General features: G+C 32.8%; 1 non-coding gene and 1 pseudogene across 1 annotated transcript; one reads left to right on the forward strand and one right to left on the reverse strand.

Annotated features, from left to right (window-relative positions):
• The window catches only part of LOC111719315, a 107,275-nt pseudogene that overhangs the window by 31,209 nt on the left and 48,677 nt on the right, over positions 1-27,389 (forward strand).
• Positions 23,669-23,777, reverse strand: LOC111719317. The gene has a single exon (XR_002769505.1). It is a non-coding gene; the product is annotated as a U6 spliceosomal RNA (small nuclear RNA).

Here is a 27,389-nt window from a genome sequence, read left to right on the forward strand (position 1 = left end):
TTTTAATTTAAGGTATATACATTTTATACATAATACTACTGCAAACTTAATAAAATACAGTATTGTATAAACATAACTTTTATATGCACTGGGAAACCAAAAAATATCATCACTCACTTTATTGCAACATTCACTTTATTATGGTATCTGGAATCAAACCTGTCGCTGAAGTGTGGTTATTTATATGTCCAGTGCTTAGAACAGTGATTGGCATATAATAATTACTTAATATATGCTTGTTGACTGACTGGTTGAAAATCCTCTCAATGCACTGAAATCCTTTTAATACCAGAGTAGCACTTTAGCTATTCATTTATTCTTCCTCACGCTTTTTTTTTTTTTGATGAAAAAACTTAAATGCATTTTATTGATAACCTTTGTTTTTACATCAGCTAAATTTCTTCCACTTTCTGTCCCCTCTGCTTCCAGAGAGCCATTTCATAAAACAAATAATTTTTTAAGGGAGAAAAAAGAAAAGGGACAAGGAGTGAAAATCAGCAAAAATCAACATATCAAAGAATTATAAAAATTCTGAAATTCTGAAAATAGATTCTTTCTTAGACTTACTTCAAAACCAGTCTACCTCCACTTCTCCATTACATATATTATTCTATGTGACTTTTATGCCACTTTTTACATGTAAGACATAATTGACGATATGCGGCGACCTGTTTACCTAGGTGTGCAGAGATAAAGTGATATGGAAACATTTCCCTCCCCACTGTTTTCAATTTAATGGTAATTTTGTTTTTATATGGGGAATATGCTCTTCTATAATGTTGTAGTCAGAGAGTATCCTTGATAGGATTCTCCTATCCAAAGAAAACTTTGTGTCAAAGAGTAGCGTTGAGGTTATTGAAGGAAATTTTACAATTTCCCAAATGTTATGGAAGCTAATTTCCTCTTATTCAATTCTAGATTTGACATACTGTTCATTTGTAATACCTTGCCAACATATATACTGACGGGTTGCCCATCCAATTGCAATATGGGAATTATGTATTTAAATTTTCCTATGTATATGACTAAATCAATTTCTCTTGAGTGATAAAGTTTATTTAGAAGTTCTTATAATGTTTCAGTGTAATCAGTACAATAGTTTTGAGTACCAAAAGGAACAACCATTGAACTCCTTTGTCAATAGAGAATCCAACCTCTATTTATTGGCCTAGGGCATCCTGTATATCACTGCTTAAAGAGTCATAGAGGCTTTAGAAAGTTGACAAGCATTAATTTAATTGGTAGAACTCTAAATATAGATTCAGTTCACTTTACCAAATAATAATTAATTAGGTTCTTAATAGATACAAACCACTGAATTAGGCTTAGGTTATAAAAACACACAAAAAGTTTTTGTTCTCAAAGACTTTATGTTTTTCTGAAATGATACAAAGATAAGTAAATGAAAAGTGTTTACAATAAGATATAAAGTAATTTTTGGTGGGGGAGAACACTCTCAACTAAAGTTTTCAAGGAAAATGTTTTCTGGTTAATATCTGAGCTGAATCTTAAATAAAAGCAAGAGATTTTAAGAGGTAGAGGTGAGCGTAGTTGGGAGTGTAAGACATGGTAGACAGTTTCTTTAAAGGCATAAATGTAGGCAGTAGAATGTTTTGTATGAGAAGTAGCAAGTGGACTAATTTGTCTGGCACATAGAGTTTGTGACATCTATCTCATGACAAACAAGTGACTCCTTTAAAAAAAAAATGAAACATACAAAATTAAGCCAAAGAAGCATAGAGTTTGTTGAGATAGCAGAGATAGGTTGAAACTGTAAACCAAAAAGCCAAAGGAATTAAATTAAATTAATAATTCTTAAATTTCAAATGCAAATGTAACATCCTCTCCTCCCATCCCCACTTCCATGGACCCTCACAGAGAATTACTGGATCCCCAGAGGATAATTGGCTCTTTTTCTCCAAAGGGTTCCATCATCAGGGTAAAGACTGAAGGGCTTAAAACCTTTCCAGAGGAAAATGGGCTCAAATTTGAAACACGATGATCTAGAAATGTATATTCAGGGAACAAGGTGGAGTTGAACTTGAATTCCTGGCCCCAGGAGTATTTCTCCCTCCAAAAAGTCTTCACAAAGTTTGCTTGAAGCCAAGACCCTCTCTTGCTCTTTTGGGCTAACTCTTTACAGGACATAATATTTTGGATGATGGACTAACACGGTAAAACTGGATCAAGCATGCATATTTAGAACTTAGTGAGTTCCTCACTGATGTTCCATTAATTGCAGCTGCTGAACTTCTGATGGACTTCTATCTCATCAAAACTCCTAACATCCTGACCTGGGCAATTTAGTTTTTTCATTCAGTCACCTACATCAGCAATGATTAAATAAAAGATAAAAGAAATTCAGGCACTGTTTTCATGGACACATGGTGTTAGGGTGAAAGATAGACATAGACCTCACCTGGTGGCCCATAATAATCCTCACTTGAAAAGTTTTAGAGAATAAAAGCAGGTCTAAAAGTGCCGGGATATATTAGGGATATATTAATCCTTTTGTATGGAAACCTAATTCTGGCTCTCTCATCAGTTACTCTAACTCTAAAGCTAACCATTTTTTTTTCTTCATACAACAATAAACCATCTGACATTTCACAGCCAAAAGAAACCTTTCCAGATTTCCACATGTTGGCCTGAAACTAGGCATCAAATGTTGTCTATGCTCTAAAGATTGGATTCTAATTGACCAATCCCCCATGCACAAGCAACACACTTCCAAACACTATAAGGGGAAAAAAAAGGATTCCAAGTTTAAAGTCCTTTCACCAGTAGACCTTCTTTTTACTCCACAGAAGCATATAACTGTTAACTAGAGATCAACTTTTACAGGATTTCTTCCTTTGCCTTCTGATTTCTCTTTCTTCTCTAATCCTTCTTTTATTCTCTTTTGCTGGATCCTTTTCCACGTCCTGACCTTTTAATCTAAGTTAAACTCTCTCCTTTGGCAATCCTACTTATGTAGTTTTCATTACCACCTTTATGCAAAGCCTCTCATATCTATATTTCCAGGAATGACATCTCTTTTAAGCTGACTACAGAATATAGCTACCTGGATGCTCCATTACTAAATCAGACTCTCAGCCTATTCAGAATTAAGCTGATTTCTTCCATTCAGATACCTTCTTTTTTATATCTCTACTATTTCTGACCGTGATATATCTTTGCTTAGTCTTCTATATACTTCCATATCTCTTATATGCAGTTACCAGTTCCTCTTTCTTCTACCTCTGCCACATTTCTCAATCTGCTTTCTATCCTCCATCCCTTCTCTTCTCCATATTCTATTCTCTTCACCACTCCATTCAACTACAGACCTACCTAGACTACCACCTGCCTAGGTTAAGATACTGTCTTATCTAAATATTTCTTTTCCACCATGGAATATCAAAATGTGATGCTTATTATAAATGTGTATATATATAAAATAAATGATTTTTAAATCACTTCTACCTTTTATGAATTTATTATGTAATAGGAGAGATAAGAAATGTAGCAAATTTGACAAATATGAGAAGTAAACTATATAACAAAAAGTTTAGGTTGAGAAAATTATAGCCAGGTGGTAGTTATTGAGCAGAAATTGAATTGGGCCTTGACGGAAAATAAGGATTTAAAGGGTGAAAAATTAGACTTGTTGTGGTTAAATAATACAAAGACTAGGAGAGAGAAAGGGAAGAAGGGAAGAAATTCAAAGATTGATGAATAATCCAATTCATCCATCACATAACATATGTGATAAGGATAAGTGTGAGTGTATTTAGGACTAGTTATGGACAGTCGAATGTCAGACTGATTTCTGACTTTATTTGATAAGCAGTAGGTGGTCTATAAAGATTTGGGGCTGAGAAGGGGGAAAGAGATGTGTGGGGATAAATTGGAGTTTGGGAAGAGATGTTAGGCTGCAGTTATAATAGCAGTTCAGCTATGAGGAATAAAGACCTGAATTTGAGTGCATTTTTAGAGTATGGAAAGGATGGGTAGATATAAGACACACTATGAAGTCAGAATCCGTGGGACTAAGCAGCATTTTGGAATATGAATAAAAGGATAACATAGATGATTCCCAAGTTTCAATCCTAGATTACTTGGAGAATAATACTATTTACCAAAATAGGGATAACAGTACTAATACACTTAATAGGTCTGGTTATGTCATTGTTAAAGGAACAAGTTCAGGCTCATAATTCTATTCAGAAAAAGGGAAAGCCAAAATAAAAGTATGTTGGTCATTTATACCACATAGTATACATTGAATGAGGGCAGAATAATTCCTTTCTGACCCTTGCAGGAAATCAGTTTATGCCCTGAAGCATGAAATTTGATTGTAATTATTTTAGCTTGCACAGCTACATATGTTATTGATGATCTTTCCTAAAAATCACCAGCCTTTTAAAAATCTTGCCACAGTACTTGACTCAATGACCTGTAAGGTATACATAATAGAAAATAAATCATGCAGGGCTTCTCTATTGATTGTTTCTTAGAATCTCACTTTTCTTGATCAGCTAAGCACCAACATGTTATGTAATAAAAGTATATGAAAGTGGATTGTATCTATTAGTTTTTAAATATTTGTAAAGTCCAAGTGTAAACATACTGAACTATATTCAATGAAGTATTGGGCTTAAGGGAAAACTTAAGTTTTCTAACTAAACATATTTTTCTAATACTTTCCAGATCTAGTAAGAAAAAGATAATTAAAATAATTATAAATCATCTTTAAAATATTCTAAAATGCTAACAAAAATAAAAAGTTGTGCTGAAAATCTTAATTGGTTAACAATTTAAATATTATTTAAATCAAATGAATTAAAGAACAAATTTTACATCTTTTTTTTGTTGTTGTTTTTCTCATGTATGGCAATTGGGGTTAAGTGATTTGCCCAAAGACACATCGCTAGTAAGTATTAAATGTCTGCGCTCAAATTTGAACTTAGGTCCTTCTGACTCTAGGGCCAATGTTTTATCCACTGTACCATTTAGCTATTCTATGGTTTTTTTTGCATAGATATAGTCTTTCTTTATGAATCAAAAAACAGTACAATTTTGTAGAAGACTGAGTTCATTAAGAGACATCATTATGCCTCATCAGGAGACATAAATGTTTCCTGATATTTGGGAATCTGTGACATTTTTTATATATTAAAATAATTAATCTATCTTACCTTTTAAAAAGTTGGAGGGGGGAAGTGAAGGAAAGAAATCATTACAAATCTTCAGCTACATATTTCCTATACTATTTCTTTGCTAGAAGATAATATCTACCTTCAATGAGACATGGTGTTAAAATAATTAGTTGTAAATTAGAACACATTTGACACAAGATCTGCCCTTGAAAAAGTTTTACTTAGGATATGGAATGAATTTATGTCCCAAAGAGATGGAATAGAATGTAATTAATGTATATTGTTCATTCTTACAATGAAATTGTAAGTTTCATCTACTCCAATAACTTTGTTCAACCAACAAAAGTTTATTAAGTGCTTACTATATGCTAGCTATTCAGTTATCTTTGTTTGGGTGACTCTCACATCTGAATTCCTTTCTTTCCTTTTATCTAGAAATCTAAGTAGACATTTCCAACTGACTACCAGTCATCTCCATCTGAATTTTCTTCTAGTACTTGAAATTCAATTTATCATCCTTTTCCCAAAACCTACTGTTCGTTTGAATTTCCTTATTTCTGTTGACCACCATTTTTTCAATTAGCCAGACTCCTTTACCTCCTTTTCTAGACATTTACTTTATTTTGAAAAATAATGCCTGTAGATTCTATGATAGGCAATATATTTCACATTCATCCTTTATTTCTGTCCTTATTATCACCACCTACGCTAAAATTCTTATAGTCTCTCATCTGTACTTGTGCAATATACAGACCAATATCTCTCTATTCAATTTCTTCCTTTTCTCTCCATATTCTATTCTGTTTACATATTAAACTTCCTCTGTCCCCAATAATTAGCTTCAATCACATGACTCAGATGGTCAAAAATTCATGTTTCCTCATCTACTACTGAATAGGTATAAAATCCTTAGCTTGGTATACCATCTATCTCATACTGCTTTGTGCAACAGATATTCCTTTTTTAAAAAAATTAAAGCTTTTTTTTTATTTTCAAAACATATGCATAGATAATTTTCAACATTCACCCTTTCAAAACCCTTGTTCCATTTTTTCCTCCCTTTCCTTAGGTAACTCTCACCTAGATAGCAAGTAATCCAATATGTTAAATATGTGCAGTTACTCTATACACATTTCCACAATTATCATGCTGCACAATAAAAATCAGATCAAAAAGGGAACAAATGAGAAAAAAATTAATGCAAGAAATCAGCAATAAAAATGTGAAAATACTATGTTGTTATCCACACTCTGGGTGGATCTCAGTGCAGATGGTCCTCTTCATCACAAGACCATTGAAACTAGCCTGAATCACTTTGCTGTTGAAAAGAGCCATCTCTGTCTATCAGAATTAATCATCATATAATTTTACTGTTTTTGTGTACAATGTTCTCCTGGTTTTGTTTACTTCACTCAGCATCAGTTCATGTAAGTCTTTCCAGGCTTTTCTGAAATTATCCTGCTGATCATATCTTATAGAACAATAATATTCTATAACATTCATATACCATAACTTTTCAGCCATTGTCTGACTGATAGGCATCCACTCAGTTTCCAGTTTCCTGCCATTACAAAAAACACTACTACTAACATTTTTTCACACATGGTTGTGGTCCAATAAATCTGACTAATGTGTCCTAAAAGGAATCTCTGCATTTATCTCTCTTTTCTGCGGTTTTCTTAAGAAAATCACCACCATCATGCCCATTATCTCTGTATTGACTACACTAGTAAATTCCATGTATGGTATTATGTTACTATGCAGATGCAAAGTATGGTAGAAAATGAATTGGATTTAGAGAATGCAAAGTAGTTTGTTTGCTCTGCTACTTAGCATGTCATCTCTACTATCTTTTTCGAGGTATTAATTTTCTTAGTCCTTGTTTCTCTTATTTTTCCCCATAATAGAATGAGGAGATTATATAAGATGATAGATAAGGATCTGCAAGAATTTCTTAATTTATATACAATTAATTATTTTTAAGCACTCTACTCATGGTAGCACCTAACTCCCTCAAGAACCCAAAACTCACATTAGATGGCTATTTGTATACATGTTTTATAAAGGTATCCAGATATATTTCATGCAGTATTACAAAAGAAAAATTATATACATAAAATAATTATTAACATATTGTCAAGGCCTGTTATGTCTACATTGTACAACTACAATGCCTAACTTTTCAGCTATTTTCATTAAATGATTTTGTGAAGATTATGAGCCATGTTGTCTAAAACCTTTAGAAAAACTGCTACTACCATGCCTTTCATAATTAAAATGATATTTTGTGGAGGTGACTGTCATATGCTAATTGCTTCCCTTTTTTCTCACTATCCTATATAGCGAATACATGAGACCAATAATTAGTGAAGTTACAAAATAGTATTGGATGGGGAAGCATTTCAACTGTCATGATTCTGTAGTAGGGAAAAAAAGTTATTTTGTAAAATGAGAGCCCAGTGTTGCAGTTGTATTGACTTTTATGTCATGTTTGTTTCAGTTTACTAGTCAAAACAAGTTTCAGAGCTCTTCCTGGTCCAGAAGGTTCAGTTTGCCTTATGAAAATGAAGCTGTCTTGTTTTCTGGTTCATAAATCATTGTCAAACTAAGCTAGATAACAGAAACAAGTCCAGATTCTCAAATGATTATTCTTAGAGATGATCTATTAAATATACAGAATACAACTTGATTTTCATAAGCTTATGTTGACTTTGCAGAACTGAGACTAGAGGGGGAAAATTATATCATAAGTGGAGGTATGAGAACTTAAAATAAAATGCTGCCAGGAAGGAACTTGGGATGAGAGAAAGCAAAAAAGGATAAGCGGAAAGAATTTTTTGTGAGGGGACATCATAATCCCTTTTATACATAAACTATGTATCCTGCCTTCTACCTATCTGCATTGATCCCAGAGTTCAGTTATTGCAGTAAGCATGAGAATATTCTCTTTTTTCCCCACTCAGGGAAAACATGGAGGATATCCAGAAAAGGATAATATGATAGTCTCTTTCATCAGAGGTCTGCCATTACTCTTTTCTTCCATCAACAAAGCTTTATTTTTCTTTATTTTTGTTATTGTCTGTATAAACTAGATACCCTATAAATTCCTTTTCCTCTCCTTCTTACCAAAGTCTTGTTATTTGTTATGGAGTTCTTAAAATTTCATTTTTAATTAAATACTCTATGGAGAAAATACACAGAAGTTTTCTTTCTAAAATTCATGAAGATAAAAATTCTCTTAATCAAATTTTGCTGCTATTAATGTCCTGCTAATATTTTTAATTGTAAGAGACAAATAAACAACTCTAGGTTGCTCTAATAGAAATCAGCTTACAGTGCATGATGCCAACAATCATAAAAGTGTAGAACGAATAAGCATGAGAAAAAATGTTTTTTATTTCCTTTTAAATGTTTATTTTATTCAAGGAAAATCAATTTAAAATGTGAAAGGAATCTGAACAAATGAACACTTTATTGATCGAGCTATTTATGATATTTAAATAACTGATTGTAAAATTAGAAGTGATCAAAATACATGCATGGTAAGTATTAAACATATGTAAAAATCATCTAGGAATATATGTAGTCTAAAAATCCCATGTCCAATTTTGATTTGAAATGGATATATTATGATTTTCGATTCATATCTGTGAAATACAAGAAGTCTTTCAATATTATTTTAGCTGATGAATATCGTAGAGTCCTGACTGATAAGGATGGAAGTTATAATTGGCATGCAAGTTAAAAAGCATGATTGTATTTTATTTATGTGATCAATTGAAACAGAATTTTACTTTAAACATATGTATATGTATATGTACATTTATATATGTATGTGTATATGTGTGTACATATAGTTATATACAAATTAACATTCTCTTTAAATTAAATTTGGTAATGATTAAAATCTAACCAGGCAATAACTGTACAAAAAGAGTTAACTGACCAGATTAATTTGAAAATTTAACCAAATACAAGTGGAAATAAATATTTTTTTAAAATTATCTTAATCTTCTAATTTGCATAATATAGAACTCTGCATGTATGTATTTGTACATACTCCAATCCTAAAATGGATTTGTGAGTCAATTCTAAGTTGAGATTTGGCAGTTTCCTAAAAAATTATAAAATACAAATTGTTAATCAAAATTCAGAAGTTTATGTCCTCACTTGACATTATGCTTAATATGTATTATAATGAACTAAATTAATGACTTTTGATAACTGTATAAAAATAACAGTTATTCTAAATAAAATAAACAGTTATTCTAAATAAAATAACTCCTAGTACATTGGGAGAAGACCTAAAAGGAGCCTTTATATTAATATTAGAAGTATAAGCCTGTTTGCAGCAAATCTGTCTCCAAATCTGATATTCACTAGGCATTGATGTGGGGCTAGACTCATGTTATCTGTAGAGTATGCTTTATTTTATTTGCAGCTCTTCACATTCATTCTCTTCAGTCAATTAATCAACATCTAGTAAGCACCCACCATGAGCCAGGCATTGTACTAAGCACTAGGGATACAAAAAAAAAAAAAAAAAAAAAAAAGCTAAAGATCATGCAGAGCTTCAAGGAGCTTATAAAATAATTGGGGGAACTTAGCACTGATATACAATGAAGAAGAGCAAAAGCCTATTTCAGGAATTTTCTGTGGTTGTTACAGAGTGCCATCCATTAGACCTAGAAAGATCATAGAGAACATTGAGTCCAAGCTTCTCACTTCAAGAATTAGAAACTGAGAAAAAGAGAAGGAAAATTATTTGTCCAAGATTAAAGTAGCAAGTGGTAGAGCCAATATTTAAAGTCATGATGCAAAAATAATCAGGTAAGCCTGAAAAAAGTCTGAACAACAAAATAACTAGTTTAGGAACTATTTTCAACCAGCTGGCAGTATCCTATAGACAAAGATACTAATAAGCTATTCAAATGAATTTGTTTATTCTATTTATAAAAGAGCTGTGGGGAAAATGAATGAATTGGAAATCAGAAAATGTGGGTCTTGGTTCTGCTTTTGCTACTAATATATCATATCATTTCAGAAAATCATTTAACCTCACTGAGCTTCAGTTTTCTCACCTCCAAAATATCTTATTCTACAGAGTTCCAGCATAAGTTTAAAGTAAATATTTCAATCATGTAATCAGTTGTTCAGTCTAGAAAACACCAATCCACTTCTAATTTTTCTTACTGAATTTTATCAACTTTAAAAGTAAGCTGCTTGCACTTTTTTGTAATATCAAAGAAGTAGGAGGAAAGTGTATGGCCACTGATTTGGGAATAACTGAACAAATTATGGTAAATGAGTTTAATGGGATATTATTATACCATAAGACATGATGAATATGAAGAAACTTGAAAAGACTTATACAAACTAATGAAGAGTAAAATATAGCAGCAGAATAATTTCTACAATTGCCAGAAAAGCCAAAAGAAAACAACATTGTAAGACTCCAGAACTCTGATCATTGCAATAACTAATCATGATGATGAATATGATGGTGAAATTTGCCTGTCTCTCTGTCTTCCTGTCTCTCAGCAGAGAGGAAAGTTGAGTAAAATTGTGAAATGAGATATATGTTTTCAGACTTAAATTATTAGTTGAACTTTCATGCTTGACAGTACTTTTTGGTATTAAAGTCTTATAAGAGGAGAAAGATCAATTAAAAATAGCACTGATGTAAAAAATAGAGCATCAATAAATCAGTTTCAAAAACTAGTCAACCAGTTCAATTATTTTAAAAAATAAATGTGGCTGGTAAGTTTATGTCTTTCTCTATATAATACACCAATCCAACTGGAGTTATATATGCAAAAGTAAGGACTTTTAAAATTATTTCACATTGACTAGAAAAGTCCTCAGTATGTCACATTAATTTTCCCTGCCAAAAGAAAAGTATAAGGACCTAAAGAGAGAGAGAAAGAAAGAGAGACAGAGAAAGACAGAGAGAGAAAGACTGGGATCACATATATATATATATATATATATATATATATATATATATATATATATATATCTTTTGAACTAGCCTACAAAAAACAACAACAACAACACCCAATCTAGTTTGAACATTTGAGCTGTTCTTTGCAACTGTTATCCTGTATGAAAACAGACACATAGATGGATTCAACACTATTACAATCTGATTGGCCAATATGGCATATTAATGATGTAACAGGTTCACAACACAGTGAAATAAATCAGATAGATAAATGCAGTAGCAATTCAGTTAGATAAATGCAGTAGAAATTTAGGAGAATATTGTAGGATAATCAAAAATAATACCAAAAAGCAAGCCAATTAATGATTATTCAATAGCTTCAATAAATTAAATCTATATTAGGAATAATAAATAATAATTACATTATTAATAATAAGCTAATATATTGTTTTAAGGTTTTCAAAACATTTACATGTATTATCTCATTTGATCTTCACAATCACTTTGTGTATAGGAACTGTTATACCTATTTTACAAATGAAAAACTGAGCCTAAGAAGTTAAGTGATTTATTAAGGGCCACACTATTTTAGAGGCTCGTTGGAACTCATATTAATAGTCCACACTTTCTTCTTCACAACAAATAAACCAAGTGCAAGTTCTTATCTACAATCTTTGAAAATTGCTGTAGTCTCCCAATTCATCTCCTCCTGGCCTCTCTAGTAATGAGCCTGAAAGACAGAAGCCATATGAAAGGAAAAAAAGAGCTAATGGGAATCTATAGAGTGAAAAGGGATATCATTTACTATCTAGTCCTACAACCTCATTTTACAGATAAGGGACCTAAGACCCAGAAAGTTTAAGAGACTTAACCAATACTGCTCAGAATGTAAACATATAAGGTCATATTTGGATGTCCTCATTTCACAGATATTTGTTTACGCGTTATTTCCTCCATTTTGACTGTGAGTTCTTCAAAAACAGGGACTTACTTTTGCCTCTGTGTACTTTTGGTATTTGACACAGAACATGATATATATTTTATTGAAAAAAAACTTTACTGACTGACTGAAAGATAAGGAAACTCTGATCCAGGGAGTTTAAATGATTTGACCAATATCATATAGACAGTAAGTAGTAAAGATCATAATTGAACCCATGATATATTAAGAGTAGTGTATATTATTTTATTTTTAATAATAGTTTTTATTTTCAACATATTTGCAAAGATAGTTTTTAATATTCATTACTGCAAAACCTTATATTCCAAATTTTTCTCCCTTCTTACCCTTCCCTCCCCTAGACAGCATGTAATCCAATATATGTTAAACATGTACAGTTCTTCTATACATATTTCCACATTTATCATGCTACAAAAAAAAAATCAGATCAAAAAGGAGGAAAAAATGAGAAACAAAAAAGCAAGAAAACAACAGCAAAACATATGAAAATACTCTGTCATGATCCACATTTAGTCATGATAGTCCTCTTCCTGGATGCAGATGGCTCTGTCCTTCTAATGGAATTGCCTGAATCATCTCATTGTTGTAAAGAACGACATCCATCAGAATTGATCATCATACAATCTTATTGTTGCTATGCCCTATGTTCTCTTGGTTCTACTCACTTCACTTAGCATCAGTTTACTTAAGTCTCTACAAGCCTTTCTGAAATCATTTAGCCAATCATTTATTATAAAACAACAATATTTCATAATATTGATATACAATAACTTATTCAGCCATTCCCCAACTGATAAGCATTGACTCAGGTTCCAGTTCTTTGCCAAGAGTAATTAATATATTTTAAAATAGAATAAAAAATGCAGAAAAAAGTGAATAATGAAATACATATGTGACACAAGATAAGGAAACAGAAGACTAGAGAAGTTGACATAGAAGAAAGTTACAAGAAACAAAACATAAATCTTGGTCTTTGGACTGCAAATCAATTGTATTCTGTTCATCCTCACCACACTGACTCTTAGAATCAGTCTATATGAATTCACTGTATTTGATTCAGAACTCAGGTTCTCTTTACTTTTAATCTGGCACTCATATTAATAGTCCATACTTTCTTCTTCACAACAAATAAACTAAGTGCAACTTCTTATCTACAATCTTTGAGAATAGCCACACTCTCCCAATTCATCTCTAGATTTAGTTCTAGAACTTTTCTATCTATATCCCAGGAAAATCAAGTATGATTCATTGAATGCTTCTTCAAAAACTGTCACAATAATAGAACCCAGATTCAGCATTTGTCTTCCCACCCACAGAGGATGTTTCTCTTAGGGGTCTATTCACGTAGAAAGAATCAAGTTGTCCAGCTGCCCAGGTTCTTGATTCAGTTTGAAGGTTAAGAGGATAGCAACTACAAATGGACAGTATTTGGAAGAGGTTAATAAAGAGGGAGTGTTCATATAAAGATAAAGACCAGTGAAAAAATAACATTATCATCTTGGTAGCACAAGGTAAACCTAAATCTTTCCAGCAAAGAAGAAATAAAAATTGTCCTATTTTATTCAGAATACAAAAATTGAACAAATTCCTACGATATTTGGTCAGCCTTCTTCCCTAGCTTTTGCTTTCATGGAGAGTTTTTAGTGCAATCTCTTGCAGCCTCTGGGATTTTGATGCCTCTTTTTATTTCCTATAGGTAACAATGGGTTTTAGCAGCCAGAGACAGGAAATCCTGACCTGAAATGATAAGGAAGTAGAGCAACTTCTTAACCATCAATTTAATGGTATCCATAAGTTAAAAGAAGAGGGTAAAAAGAACCCTTATATTTCCTGATTCCTTATTTGACATGGCATTTAAAACAAAACTGAAACCCGGGGCCGGGGGAGGGGGGATTTAAACACCAGAAAAGGAATATATAATTCTGGGGTCTTTATAGTTAAATCATTCAGCTATTGGCTAAATGAGCCCTGATATTTTAGTCTGAACTCTAGCCTCATATTAAATTGTGTGCTTGACTCTAACAATGTTCTAAGATATAAGGCCATTTGACTGAGGTCATACTTAAGATAATAAAACTCTTTTTGATGAGGTTCATTTACATATTTGTTTTCCTTGCCCTGATTCCATTTTTTGTGTAGATTTAGTGCAGTTGTTTACAGTGGTAGAATTTTTATGATCCAGGGTCATGCATGAGAATATTTACAATGTCAGGGATAAATGTGACCCCTATTTAAGCAGTGTATCCTGTTTCCAATTGAGATCCAAACCACATTTATGATTTTAATACATTTACAAAGCACTTAATAAGTGTTTATTTTCTGAAATAAGAAATATATAAACAGCTCTTGTATTGTTGAAACAGTGAACAGGCTTATTGTCTCCATGCCCACATTAGCATTGTAGATGGATATTCATTTGTCAATATCTTTATCTTTGAAAGGAAGTACAATCCTTATAGGATTTCTGCATTTCCAATCCGGTTTGAAATCTTTTGAAAGCAGCATAGAAAACAAATAATGTTGTAAATAATACCTCATTTAGAAAGTAGAGTGGGTCAACATGGGGAGACAATAAGGACTAATTTCAAAGACACCAAAGTTTTCAATATTTCTTTGCCTATATCCAGAATTACATACTAGAACTGCATATGATAACATGTATGTTCAGGTGGATGTATAAAGTGGAAGCAAAGGAAATTCCATATTTTCATCCCTTTGCAAGAGAATTCCATAGATATCTTGATGAGGAGGGCAGGATAGAAAGATCTTTTGCACTACAACAGGAAGATATAACACGTGTGTGGCAATTACATGAGAAAGCCATTAATTACATTGTTTTCAATATCTTCTAAAAGGGTTGCCCATCCCTAACTACATATTTATACATATTTACTTGATAATCAATAAAGGAAAATGGATGCATTATTTTGATTAAAATATCAACCCTCAATGTTACAATAAAATGAAATTTAAGAACCTAGAAAAGGGGAGATAGCAGCTCCTGCTACCCTCCAGCCTATGATATATGATATTTTCAGGCTGCTAGGAGAGCAGACACATTAAGAAAATAGTGCTAATGATATTAAAGTACTTTACAAGGCTTGTTACTAAGAGCTGACAAACCTGTCAAGTGTATAATGTAGGAGGCTATCGTAACATTCTCAGAAAACCATACCTCTACCCCATTTCACTGCAATCTCCTAATAATGGAGCTGCTATAAATTCTAGCCAGCAATGGGACAGAGCCATGGCTTCTCACCCCAATGTGAAGACATGATAAATATAAAAGAAAATGGCTGTCAGTTTTGGCGCCCGAACCTTATTACAAAGTCTTAATCTTACTGGCCTCAGCACCTTTTATCACCGCCTTGTTATGAGCTGATGGCTTTTTTATTTGCTGGGAGATGGAGGATGTGTCATTTGATGTCCTTTTATGTAGCCACTGCTCTGTCCTCTCATGAAAAAAAAATTTTATATGTTTATTACAGTAACCGATTAAATGCAAGACTCTTGCTCTTGGTACAGGTACTTTGCTCTTAAGATTTAACAGAGACTGTATTTAAATAAGCCATTAAGAGTATTTATGTGAATGAGCCTCAAATAGGAAATTAATTTTTTTCTGTTCTTGAGTTGTATTTGCAATATTCATTGTTTATTATCATTATTGTTGTTATTATTATTGGTCATTCTTCTTCCAAGGTCAGACGGAAACCCCTGGCCTTGCATTTATTCTTTCTTTAAACACCAAGCTTTGAGGAAGGAGGCCCTGTAAACAAAGCCCAGTTCAAACTCGGCTCTGGTTCAATCAGTTTGAACCTTAAGATGAGATAAATCACAATTATCTAAATATTATTCTGAAATCTCACAGCTGACTTCCCATCTTCTTCATTTATGGCAAATAAGAGCCTGAACTTCACTTGAAACAATGACCCTGACAGAACCTCTATCCCCTGGAACTGCAGCAAAATGCTGGCATCAGGTACTTAACGAAACATGACATTGATGGGTTGGTTTCAAGCTGTAGCCAGAAACTCCATCACTAGATCTTATCCTCAATTTGTGTCCATAAAAAGGGATGGCCTAGTGGGTCGACACAGAGGGCTTTACCCTTTTTGTTGTGTTTGCCAGCTGTGAACTAGATTCTAAGAATAGGAAATAACTAATTTCCAAGTTGTTATGAGTCGTTGAACCTGCTCTGTGTGTGAGTGTGTGCCCCTTGTGTACATTCCAAACTGAATATCCACCCAAGGACTTTGAATCCTGGAGTCAAAGGGCAAGTGTGCCACAGAGATTTATTTCTCTATTACTTGTAGGAAATGAGAAAAGTTCAACAGCACAAATAACCACTCTGCATATCTCCATATCTCTGTAATCTGATTTCCTGGAAACTTTATATATGTCATGAAACCTGCAAAATTGATTGAGAAAATAAAATTTTCAGTTATATTGTTTTATGTGATTAACAAATAACTTGTATACTAACAAATACTTGAACTAATAGTTGAATTGAATGACTTATTTCATTGACTGATTAAACAATTGTTTTGCCATCAAGATCATCATGACATGTTGTTTTTGTTGTTGTTCAGTAATTTCAATCATGTCTGATTATTCAACACCTCATTTGGGTTTTTTGGGGGAAAGATACTTGAACTGTTTGCCATTTTCTTCTCCAGCTCATTTTATGAATAAAGAACTGAGACAGAGCAAAATGGCTTACCCAAGCTCATACAACTAGCAAGTATCTGAGGTGAGATCTGAATTTAGATCTTCCTTACGTCAGGCCCAGTACTCTTATTTTCTGCAGCCACTCATTGAGCCATTTTGACTTTTAGCAACAGACTTATTTTCTACGTGATGCTCACTCTTAAAAATTATGTGATATTAAATTAAAGCTCATTGATCAGTGATGTCTTACATCTGTGCCATGGAGGAAACTATTGGAAACCTTCCCATTCCCCTTTGAAAATGTGGTTATTTCTGTCTCTTATAAATTACTAACCAAATGGCTAAAACTATGGAGTTAAAATTTCCCTCCTAGTCCTTTTAACACCTTGACTTTTAGCTTGAAGTCTTTTACTCATGTGGTTCACATGCTTAAAATGCAGCCTTTGGGATGAGTGGGGCAATGGAACATCCCCTTGTGTGATTGTTACTGTAATAAGCCATTCGTGATTTGCCACTACACAAGAAAAAAAAAAAAAACTGATGAAAAACCCAATACATTGGAAAAAGCAAATTGCTTGTCTGGAAATTTAATTAAAAAGGAAATAGCCCTCCCCGTTTAAAGATTGACAGTCCCTATCACAATCTTCCTTTCACTACTCCTCTTCCCTCCTCTCCCCAAGTACAAAAAGGACTTGCCAGTGAAATCCAAATTGATGCATATTAATAGGAAAAAGCAGCCAATCAAAAAGTTCCTGATGCTCCCAGCCTTAAAGAAGTGGAATCAAGGGTAATAGGTAAGGCAACCTGGGTTACCCCAACCCCTCTCATTCACTTTCTTACTACTGTAAAGACACCCCTCTGCTTGCACTAGGACTATTCGTTTTTCATTTCTAATCTTGTTTCTGAACTGATTAAACTCAAAGAAAATCCATAACGAAGGCAGATGAGTTTAGCTCCCAATCACATATGCCCATGCATTTTGCATGTTTCTGTTAGTTACTTTCAGTATTCCTTGGCAATCACATAACTTGAATGAAAACCTTGGCTGAAGGTTATTCATTGACATCCAGTGTTATAGTGGAATGTCAGACCTTCCCAAATAAATGGTTGACATGAGATCCTGTCTCTGAGTGCACCCTCAGAAAACCACCACTGCCCTTTTCTGAGCAAAGTTAACATCATAAAGTGAGGCCTGCCTCTGACCAAATGGGAATGACATTGCAGATTAAGGGCTCTTTAAATTATGCATTTAGTTCAGACTCCTGGGGAGAGAGTGTGTGAGACAAAGCTATGGCAGCAGACTTAATCTGTGTGGAGTCGTGAAAGCCAAAATATGTTTTCAGGAAAACTTTTGCAGACATAAAAAAGACTATGGCAATAAATGTATGGAGAACTTACATTGTTGAAATAAGTATTATGCAAAAATTGGAGGGAAAAAGTGAGAAGGAAAATGATTTTTTAAAAAATACATTCTAGTGTGTGTGTTTTACATCTGTTTAACATCTGCATACAATGGAAGAATTGGGAACTTTATTTCTCACAACATTTAGCTCTATAAAAGCTTTACTTTTAGGGTCTCTGACTTATCAGACAATACAGATACATTCAATATGAAATTATTTGGTTATCAACCTTTATCTAATAGATAGAAGTATGCAGGTTTGTTATAATATTTTTTAAAATACTTATTAAGCTATCAATGTTTTTTCTTAACTGCTTGGTTAATTTCTTTAAATTGTTAACATATTTTAGTAACTATCATTTATAAAACATTTGGATTTTCACAGTACTTTCAGGCACAACCATTTGAGTTCAGTATTGTAAATGTCTTTTTCTTCATTTTACAGATAAGGCAACTAAGGCTTAAAGAGGTGTTAGAATTGGAATTGAAATCTATATCTTTCCTGGTGCCAAGTCCAACACTCTTGTTACTAATAAAAACTAGCATTTATGGTGCTTTAGTTTTGCAAAACACTTCACAAATATTATCTAATTTGACCCTGACAACAATCTTACCGGCTAAGTCCTGTGAAATTAATATCTCCATTTTATGGATGAGAAAACTGAGATAGAGTCATATAGCTAATAAATGTCTCATACTGATATGTACCCACGTCTATATGATCCCAGATCAAGCACTCTATCTTTTATGCCTTCTATCACTATATTATGTGTATTTTATGGATTATATTTCTACATTCTTATTCATGCTCAAGTAATATTTAGGAAACTTTTCTCTAGAGAACAAACTTTCCATCTCACTAACTATGTTTTAGTACTTTTTGTCTTAAGCATTAACTTTAGTTAATATTTCTGTACTTATTTTTTCTTAAGATCTGAATCATCCAATGAGAAACATGATCTCAACAATATATTTTTTAATTAATCAAAGAACAACAGAATGATAAGAGACGTAAGGGAACCTATAGTCTTATTTCTTCATTTAATGACTCAAGCAAGCAAGCAAGCATTTATTAAACTACCTGCCGAAACTCAAAGAGATTATTGTCTAAAACCATATAGCAAAATTCCAAATGATGAATTTTAATGCACTTTGATTGTTTTGTTTTCATTATTTTAAAAAAAAACTTCCATTCTCAGGAATTAACAAGATACTGCTAAGAAAAATGTTAAATAACATATTTTAAATATATGTGTATAATGAATATCCTCTTCCCAACCATTTGGGAATTACTACAAGAGGTATCTTCGTATAAAGGAAGGAAGCCAATATTTGGAGTCAGAAGAGACATTAAAGTCTCATTTCTGATCTTACTGGTTGTATGATCATGGACAAATGATAATATCTCATATTGACATTTTCTTCATGTGTATATCAATACAGTCTTTATAAGGAATAATGATGGTAGATGAGGTAGCCTGTATCAAAAGAGAGAGGGAGAGACAGAGACTGAGATAAAGGGAAGAGACTCAAAATCTCACCAAGGAAAATTACAAGAAAAAATAAAGATGTTAGCATCACTCAAATCTAGAAAGATATATAAATGCCTTGCCATCCACATTGATCATAAAAGGGAAGAAGGATCTGTATATTAAAGAAATAGCCCTGTATCCCTTCACTAGTACCCCAAGTCCATAGATAAATGCACACCTACCAGAGAAATTTCTTGATTTATTCCAGAAAAAATGTTAAATAATGTTCCTTGTTATAAAAGCACTTTGATCTGAATCTGTTCTACAATTGTAGAATTAAGTAAAACACCTCCTCTATCTTTAGCTTTATTGCTTGCAGAGGAACTGAATATATGTAAAGACACAAATCAATGTTTTCATCAAGATAGAGCTGGATGAAGGAGAGTGGATTAAGTCATAAAGATTATTATTGAAAGATACTACCATGGTGAAATTGGTCTGTAACAACAAGACTCAAGGCTCAATGGAAAACATGAAGCACCTCACATTATTCTTATGAGAATGAACTCATAAGTATAAAGTATTTTATAAACCTTCAGGTACTATATAAATAGCAGCTATTACCGTTACTACTAAAGTGTGATCTTAAGGCAAGTTGCTTAAACAGTGTCCTCATTCTGAAACAAAGGGTTTCTGTTAATATCACAATTATATGAATATGGTCATTTCACTACATTTTGCTCAACTTTAGTTTTCTTACCAGTAATAAAGGAAGAATAATATAATAATATTTGAACTATTTCCCTCATAGAGCTATTCTGAATTTTTATTTTTTTTAAACTAGATCTATGAGTTTATTAGTGTAGGAAGATTCCATTGAGAAACTTCCTGTACCAATAGAGATTGGGATATTCTTCCTGTACCAATAGAGATTGGGATATTCTCAGTGATTTATACTGTTAGATAATTGTCTAGATCAATTATCTCCAAACATTTTTTTCAATCATACATTTCAATTGATAAAAATTTTGATCATAAATCCTTTATATGTGTACTTTTACTGTTCTAATAATTATGTGCATTTTAAACATACAAATTTAGAAATTAAAAAGAACACCCACTTTGCAATGCAGTTGTGAGGATCAAGAGATAATACGTGTAAAGTGCTTTTACAAGTTTGAAAATGCTATATAAATGCTAGCTGGTTAATGTGTTGTGTTGTTTTTTTTTTGTGGTTGTCTTTAGGCAACTATCTTATCTTCCTCCCCAGCCCTTCTCTACATCAGGTTATACACCCCTAGTTTCTTCATCCAATAAGAGGCATTGCCTTAAAGTTCTTCCCAAATCTGCTTATTGTCCTGAAGTTGCTTTCCTGTTCTTGCTCTCAGTGTACTTGCTAAAATGTACTTGCTTAAAATATATTCTGAACACCATATATTTGTTGTGGTGTGTTAGGAGTAAAGGATAGTATATATCAGATCTGGCCTGATCAAAACAAAAAACAGAACTATCATCTTCCCAGTCTTGAATGCTAGATTTTTCTTAATGCAGTCTGAGATTGCATTAGTGTTCATACCATATTTCGTTCATTTCCTCTTTTATCTGTTAAAAAAAAAAATGAAAAGTGTGGGGTGACATATGTGCAAACAGACTGGGGATTGAATAACCTGGCTTTGCAATTTACCACCATGCTCTTATTACATATCTGCTTATCTCTTATTAAATTTCATCTTATTAGTATCAGCCTAATAGTCTTTCCTATCTAAAACTTACTGGATCCAATTCTATCATCCAATATGTTAGCTATCCATCTCATCTTTGTGCCATCAGGAAATCTAATAAGCATAACATCTATGCTCATGTACAAGTCTTTGATAAAGCTTGTAAACAGTCCAAGGCTATTTATATAAGCATAAATTTCTCCCCCAAGAACCCCCCACTAGAGGCCCCTTTCAAAGTCGACTGTGTAGTATCATTGACTAATTTTTGGGTCTAAATCTTCAATAAGTCCTGAAATCACCATATTTTTTTTTTCCATTTTCCCCCACTAGAATAGCATTAGAGACTTTGCCAAAAGCTATGCTAAAATCACATAAAGTTCACATAAACATTTCCTTGAGGAATCTGTAAAAAGTGAAATGTGATTTATCTGGAATGGCCTACTCTTTTTTTTAAAGGGAGAATATAAAATTATTGACTACTGTTCAACAGTATTTACAATCAAGTAAATAGTATACAAGTTGTATAATATTCCAAAAACTATAGTTATTTTTTGTCAGGAAACTAAGTAACCCAAATATTCAAAAGACTGGCCCTACATGTTGAAGGGACAGTTTGATTTAAAGAAGGGGAAACATGCATGTTAAGAGTATATGGGACTACATAAAGTGGGTACATTTGCTTCCCCCAATTACACCCCTCCCAAATGCCTGTCATTTAGGGAGAATTTATGTTCCAACAGATGGAGATGATACTACATGATTAAAAGAGGACCCTTTGCTTAGTAAAATAAGATGGAACACACCTGTCCCATTATGAAGAAGGAAGTCCAAATTTTTCTCTTTGAAAATAGAGGCCAAAAATGGTTTTATTTCAACATTTTAGGTAAATGTTCAAACAAATTCTGACAACATTTACCCATTCATGTTTCTATGCAATGAAAGGATAAACTGACAAATGGGGCTGTTGTCTACCCAGATCTGACCAATGAAGCTTTGGTGAGAGAATCTCTTTTGTTTAAACATGGAGTTGTCATCTACTGTGTATATTTGAGGTCCCTTTACATCCACAGAGAAGATGCTCACCATCTTTGGCTGCCAGAAGCAATCTTTCAATGGATTTACCTCTAGGTATAAAATGTAACTTTTATTAATAAGTTGGGTTTCAAGTGAATGTCAAAATTGTACAAGGACACATTTTCTCAGACAGCTAACCTTGCATTTACATGGTTACTAAACATTTCTTAGAACTTAGAGTAATGCCCACAGAGATATTAATCAGTATTTATAAAAGTTTTTGTCTACTGTTAATAAGTTAATTCCATAGCATCATATGTTTTCTTCTGTGATAAATATTAAGTAAATGCAGAAAGCTTGTATTTACTTGTTCAGAATTACTAGTGCTGTTAATGAAAAATAAAACCAGTCCAAATGAAAAGCAAACTGAATAAAAATAAAAACCCATTTTAAAAATCTACTCACCTCATTTCTCATTAGATGTAAATGGTGATCACACTGCTAACAAATTAAAGAATGGAATGAAGATACAGATTTTCATAATATAGAGATATATATATAAATATGTTAATACATCACTTTAATTATATTGTATTAGCATTTTCAATTAATGCATTAATATTTAATATGATTACTATATTGATTGATTTATATAATTAAATCATATTATTTTAATATATATGTTAATATATATTTTAAAACAACACAAATTATTATTATGCTTCATCTTCAGGAAAAGAATATCAAATCACTCATTCCCTTATAAAAGGCTAATGAATATCTGAGACCATTTCATGTTTGCTTCTCTGACTAGCACCAATTTGGCCTCATTAGAATCTTTCCACTTTATGAGAAACAACAGCTCTCTACTGTTGTCTGTAGTACCAATCCACCAATAATTCTCTCTGGATCAAAGTCCCGTGGTTTGTTAGCAGATTCACATTTTATCTTTGACTTGCTATCATCTGACTCAATCAGATAAATTCTTTTTTCTTGGTTCCATCTTTTTCTTTACCAACATTCAAAAATGTTTCAATTAATTTTGGATAATCTAATTTTCCTTGGATTCCCCATGTGTTATTGCATTCTTTAAATCTTTTCCATTAAAAAAAATTCCACTTTCCCATCCCCACTTGCTAGTCTGACATCTTCTCCATCATAAGCTCCTCAGGTTCTGCTTCCTATACTTTCTTATGCTTGCCATTCTGTTTCTTTCCCATCTTTTACAATGTAGTTTTATTGGAGACCATTATTTATTGCAGAAATTTTACTAGAAAAATACATAATATTTAAAAGTATATTTGCCTGAGAGAAAAAGATATTTGAACACAAGTTGAAAAATGTGAATCACTTTGAATTTCAAACATGAATTTGCATGTTATCCTTGGGCAGTGTCCATGTTAATCTTTTTTGCATCATTCCAATTTTATTATGTGAGCTGCTGAAGTGAGCACTGGATTGATCTACTCTTGATGAACTCCTGCTAACTCTTTGTGATCACTGCTTCTTTTTCTTGATACTCGTTAAAGATTCCTTCAATAATACACTCTAAAATTTTGCCAGGCATCAAGGTCAAGCTCATTGGACTATGTTTTATGGACTTTTTTTTAAGTAATCCCCCTTTTTTTAAAAGTAATATTTTTCTCTATAGCATGATGGCATTTTTCCTGTTCTTCATGATATTTCAACAGTAATTGACTCAATACACAAGAATATAACTCATCTGGATGAAGCAACTTAAACTCATCAAAGGAACTCTCTTACTGACTCCCTATTTAGCGTGTATATCAATAAACTATTAGCCATTAAGACTTGACATGTAGAGAACTGTAGAATAGGAAGGCTATTCCTAATTAAGGATTCAAGACTCAAATGATGAGGAAGGATAGAGCACAGATTAAAGCAGATGGTATGGAAAGAGAATCCACTTGTGAATGAGAAAAAATGAGACAAATAAGATTAAGTGATTTGCCTAGATAGTAAGTGTCTACTATTTGCTCACTATGTGCAAAATAAGGTAGCTATGTGATTCAGTGGATGAAGTGCTGGGCCTGGACATTCGTAGTCCTCAGCTCAAATCCATCTTTAGTCATTTACTTACTAGCTCTATTACTTAGGAATGTCACTTAACCCTGTTTGCCTCGGTTTCCTAATCTGTAAAATGAGCTGCAGAAGGAAATGGCAAACTACTCCAGTATCCTTTCCCCAAATCCCCAAATATAGTCACAGAGAGTAAGACATCATTGAAGCTACTGACCAATGACAAGAACTTAATAAGTGCTTTTAATTTATTCATTCGTTCATCTATTCATCCATGCATTCATTCATTATTATCTCCTGACTTACCTGTTTTATCTTAGATTTACCTTCAGTATACTGCCTATCCTATATACTACTAATTTGATCGAAAACACATTCTTAGTCTGTGTCTTTTATATTAAATAGCTGTTAGACTTGAATAATCAAGGCCACATTGATGTATAATTTTTAGAAGGAATTTATTAAAATATAATCATATTAACCAGAAGTGGTAGCATTTATTTCATGAATCAATTTATCACCTTAACTAAGTGTTGTCATACAGAGACATGAATCAGGTAAGTTTTGATGCTGGAAAGAAGGTTGGAAAATAGGACCTTATCTGTCCAATGGATGTCAATATCATCACCATTATATTCATATTAATACAGCACTTAACAAATATTATCTTATTTTATCATTACAACAATCCTGGGAAATAGGCAATTATTCTCATTTTATAGATGAGGAAATTTAGGAAGAAAGGGGTTATAGTGACTTGCCTAGTATTACATGAGTAGTAAGTTTCAGGATATATTTGAACTCGAATCTTCTTGAGGTTCAGATTCAAGGATTTACCCATTGTGCCACTTTTTAAAATCAGATCTTGACATATGAAAGTAGGTATAAGGGAGGATGCTCACAAATCCTTGGAATACAAAAACAAAAATCACCCACTTTAAAATTGTGGATTCATGGTGACTAAGGCCACATTTCCTAAGAACACATTTACAATATCCATTGAGGAGAATTGAATAAATAATAAAACTATTTTGAAGGACCTAAAAGGACAAAGTTAAAAATTTTCGTAATTATCAACATTGTTCAGTAAAAATTAAGTTCCTGAGAACAAAGGACTATTTGATTTTTGTCTTTACATGTCAAAGAGCAAACACAGTGTCTAGCATAGAGTAGGTGCTTAATAAATGCTCATTGCTTTGAATCAAATGGACAATATAATTTATAACAAAAATGAATAAATATTTAATTTTCCTGAAGATCTAAATTATGCAAATTACTTCTACTTAGCTCAAATCTAAAAACTGTCAAATCCCCCTTGCTACTATGCTATAAGATATAATCAAGGCCTAAAGAGTGATTGCTTATGTGACTTAATATAGTATAAAAACCCTGAAGAGACTGAAGAACATATCGATGAGGGTTCCATGAAAGAACAAGGTATATTTAGCCTAGATGAGAGAAGACTTAAGAAAGAGATGATTGCAAGTATTGGACAATCTGTCAAGTAAAAGAGGGATGAGACTTATTCCACGGTTCCCAGAGGGTTAAAAATAGGACCAATGGATCAAAGTGCAGAAAGAGAATAGGCTTGATATATGGAAAAAACTTTGTAACAATTAGAACTGTCCAAAAATAGAATGGGCTGCCTCCAGAGATAATGGATTTCCCCCAACAGGAGGTCTTCAAATGAATGCTGGATGACCACTTATCAGGATATTATAGAGGATATTTTTTTTTAAAGTATGGATTGAACTAGATGACTTCACAGGTCTTTTCCAATCCTAAGGTTCTGATATTCACCTGATTGGTGAAATACCAGTCAGGGCAATTTAATGAGACTAGATCAATAAGAACTGATTCAGCACTGTCTAATTTGACTTCTCTCATATTGTAATTACTGATTCTATGGAAAGATGAAGAATTGTAACAAAGGAGGAAAAGAAATTGATCATAGCAAAACACATTAGGTCAAATACACCCACACACCCACACACACCCACCCACACACACCCACCCACACACACACACACACACACACATATGTAAAAGGTAAAAGTTAAATTTGTACTCTGTCTAACCTACCAAATGTTTGGATGAAACACTCTAGAACTGAATGAACAGAAAAAAAATTAACAAGCACAAGTTGTCCTACCTAATTCGTGCAGAAATAAGAGAAGTTGGTGGGCAGGGCAGGAAAGCTAAATATGTACAAAAAATTAGCAGGTAGGTTTCCCAGCTACAATCTAATCAACAAAAGCAGAATCACTTCAGGGTGACCAAATAAAAAGTCAAAATGAGATCAACTGAGGAAATAGCATCATGATCTTTAGCCTACAGCTACTAGGACCACAACCTTGCCTTTCTGTACTTGACTTACTACTTTAGCAATTTTGCTTTTTTCAAACTCAACCTGCTTTCAGAATATTCTCCAGCAAAGAATGATACCTCAATTCTGTGGCTACACAGCAGGCTCCTTGGTAAGGGTAGTACAGGATATTTTTTTTTTCCCCAATGAGCAATGGTGCCTGTAGCAGAGAGTATCAGGGAAATGAAGTCCTGGGAATTTTGTTCTTCTGTGATACTCACTACAATAATAAAACGGATCAAATATCCAAACCAGTGAGTTCCAAAGCAAAAACAAAACAAAAAAAAAAAAACAGAAAACAGATTTTTTTCAAACAATGAAACAGTAGCAAGATGATGAAAATTAAGAGGATGGTAGAGATGGAGTGCCATTCGTAGAGATTTTCATTCAGTCTACTCTAAGATCACATCATGTCAGCATCATGCAAGTAGCATGCTGGCCATACTTCCCTCATACATCTAATATTGATGGAACTATAGGTTGAAATATCATTCCTTTTTCCTAGATAAGATAAGCCCTTTGATCCAAAACATAAGCTTATGACCCTCTTAATTAAAAGTGGGGAAACAAATAGTATAACATAGCATTGAAACTTCTAGTTGTATTCAATTTGTGAAGCTATTTACTTCCTAACTTCTGTCTGGATCTGTATCATATTGTA

This window comes from Sarcophilus harrisii, chromosome 2 (assembly GCF_902635505.1).
Source record: "Sarcophilus harrisii chromosome 2, mSarHar1.11, whole genome shotgun sequence".
NCBI lineage: Eukaryota > Metazoa > Chordata > Mammalia > Dasyuromorphia > Dasyuridae > Sarcophilus > Sarcophilus harrisii.